General features: G+C 35.4%; 1 protein-coding gene across 8 annotated transcripts in view; it reads right to left on the reverse strand.

The window, feature by feature from the left end:
• Positions 1 to 207: 207 nt before the first annotated feature.
• LOC102590562 (ovarian cancer-associated gene 2 protein homolog) overlaps positions 208 to 3186 on the reverse strand; it is an 8217-nt gene continuing 5238 nt past the window's right edge. For all 8 annotated transcript variants that reach the window (XM_015313013.1, XM_015312983.1, XM_015312928.1 and 5 more), the window contains 2 exons: positions 655 to 820; positions 208 to 382 (listed from right to left, as the gene is read on the reverse strand). The gene's annotated coding sequence lies outside the window, so the exon portion shown is untranslated. The remainder of the gene's footprint in view (positions 383 to 654; positions 821 to 3186) is intronic.

Consider the following 3186-nt stretch of genomic DNA (forward strand, 5'->3'; position numbering starts at 1 on the left):
TTCCCCTGGAGCACTATAAGTGCCTTCTATTTTCAACAAAAACAATGCCGACCTTTATTTTCTCTCTCTCTCTCTCTTTCGATTTATTTTGAAAATGGTAAGAACCCATAAACTTTAAATTTTGGATCTGGCTATGTTAGTATTGATGATTTTTTGTTCATTAAGTACATACATATACCTTTGCATGCATAGTATGCACAAATGAGATTTGAGAAACAACACAACTTTATCAATCACCATAACATACATTTGTCTTTATAAATAGTAGAAGTCAAGTCATAAAGGAAAAGGATAGTTGACACTACATATTCATTACCATACGCCGAAAATACTAGTCAGGAAGTTAATTGATTCATTCTCCCGCTTGCAATTTGGCAGTCTCCTAAAAATGACATAATATGTGAAATGTGAAAAATTTAATAGGACGGCCATCCAATCAGTAAACACACATAAAAACAACATTTCAAGGCTGAGAGTTCCACTTTGTGGAGATTCTCAACTATTACAATTAATCCAACATTTCATAAGGCTTTAAAGAAAGAGAGAACTGTATAAAACCAGCAGTAGATGTTCATAAATAAATAAAACTAGTCTCCAAGGCTAAAACATATTTTCCTTGTGTGGATCTAAATAACTTGGAAGTGAAAGAGTTACCTCAGTGAATCCAAGATACCTATTCTGAGCTTTTTTCTCAAGTGGTGGATTTACATTGTTTTGTTGGGAGCAATTGCCATCCTCATCTTTCTAAACGCTTTACGCGTGCCCTATTATTATTTTTTCACTTCATATTTGATCCTTGTCCCCACTGAACTCTCTCAACCTACAAATACAGATGATGCATCTGATTAGCTGCAATAAAATACCGATGATGCCTTGTATGACTTTTACTACAAAGGAATATAAAGAGAGAAACAAAGGATCGGTAGCTTTTGTGAAATATTACTGAGATACTGTATAGTGAATTCATAACATGTAGGACTCTTGAGCTTCTATTATGAACTTTATCAAAATAAAAATGTATCCTGTTTGCTCTTTCTTTATATTTGTTTTTCATTTCAGCACCCTTCATGATTATATTCTATACACAATTGTGTTGCCATATTACAATGTAAAATGAGATGGTCCAAACTTTTGCGCCCCCACCCCACATGCATATGAAGCACCAGCTGATGCGAATAATCTACCAGTCTTAAATTCTATGATAGAATGACTTAATTGAAAACAATCCATCCTTCCTCATCTCTCATCTTACACGAGTCCTGGCTAGTGTGTGAAGGATGATGTTTCAAAGCACCTCAAGCAATCTCTAGAATTCAGTTACCTCCCAATCCTGCAAATTTCTCCCAAACCTCAAAGTCTCATATATCTCCCATACTTGAAGCCCTCCTGATATGTTATGTTTTCATCTCTCATAGACTCGAGATCCTGCATATATTCGGAAAAAATCCCGAGCACACCTCTCCACTACACGTATCATCTAACAGGCTAATTTTGCTTCCATCCCACCTTCAAAAATGCTACTACTTCTGAAGTCTCTTCTTCCCTTCATGATATTTCTCAATAAGTCACGAAGGAGCGCTAATGTAATGTTCCTCGTTCTCCCTACCTCGTCCACAATTTTTTGCTATCATCCCTCCACATAGCCCACTACTGAGTCTCGAGACTCCACATCCATTTTCCCACAATGCCTTCTTGAACAGTCCGAGACTCTTCACCTCAACTCAAGTCCCATTTTTTTATAAGGTAAGATTTTAAATAAGAGGTATCAAGGTGGTACAAAAGGAAACAGGACTCATGCATAGACCAAACAGACAAGCTATTACTCTTTCCTTCCTAACAATTGAGAAAATCCATGTATTGGTCTATACTAACTAACAGATTGCTTTTACACCAGAAAGACAGATTATGCAAACATTGATTTTTGACTCTAGAAATGTGAATCCTACTCCCTTCGATGCATACTTTGTTCCTCTCTATTTTCTTAGGGAAGTGACGATTTCCAACTAACCAAATTATGAATCCTAACTTTCTGCTATTAAGCTCCATACAAAATTCCTCTAACCTCTCCAGCTTCTTGTCACATTAGTCGGTGTCCAGAAAAGTAACATTTGATAAATGGGAATCCCCTTCCTCTCTTTGACAAGTATCTCCCTTGTAATCTAGTTAGTATCTTTGCAAGTCTTAACTCTATCAATTATTATGTTCCTCCATAGTGCGTCTTTGTACAAACCTCCCAATGAAAAACCTACTTAGGTGGTAGCTAGGGAGGTCACCAACTCTACAATTGAACATTTCAGCAGTTAATGGATCCTCCTTGAATAGGTTTAACACAAACGAATTCAATGAAGATATTGCTCAACAAAGGACTAACAAGATCCACAACTAACTTAATTTGGATTCTTTGATGATATCCCGGTGTCCTTTTTTTTTTTTTTACATTTTATATAAGGCAAGCTAATTTCACTATACTTGGGTGAAACTCGCCTTTATACAAGTGGTATGCCAAAAAAATAGTAAGCCTACGAAAGACACCCAATCTTCTATACAACAGGGAATATCATAGGTTCACCAAATATAAGCAAGGATAAGAGGCTCCTCCTCAAATTAACAAAATTCATCTCTATCCCTTCAAAAATTCTCCTATTACGTTCACTACAAATAACTCAGAGAAGTGCTAATGGAACAATTGTCCAAGCCCTATGCCTTTTCCTCCTTCTACCACAACTTCAACTGAACATCAATTCCTTTCCGGTGCTTGGCATCACCCATGACAAGCCAACTGATTAAGTATTTCCCACCATATCGCGGTGTCTTTTAGGGTCCAACTCATGCAAAAGACAAGAATTCTAGATATGAAGGACTTCTTGAGTTTTTTCTACCTTCTGCTTAGTGATTTTTTTTATTTTTTTTTTAAAAGCTGGTAGTGTTTACTTCTGCTTAGTGAATTTAGGTTGATACCCTACTTCACCTTTGATTCTCTAAATTTTTCATTTGTTAAAAAAAGAGCCGATAATTTAACAAAAATTTAAAATTTTATTCTATATGCCCCAAAAGCTGAACTTTTCACAAATATTTAGAAAACTGATAAGCACGAGAAATGTACATGATTATGGATATGCAGTATAAATATTTCTAAAATTAATCATTTGATTTTGTTTAAGAAAACACGAAATATATATATATATA

The sequence above is a fragment of the Solanum tuberosum genome, unplaced genomic scaffold (genome assembly GCF_000226075.1).
Source record: "Solanum tuberosum cultivar DM 1-3 516 R44 unplaced genomic scaffold, SolTub_3.0 scf00002, whole genome shotgun sequence".
Taxonomy (NCBI): Eukaryota; Viridiplantae; Streptophyta; class Magnoliopsida; order Solanales; family Solanaceae; genus Solanum; species Solanum tuberosum.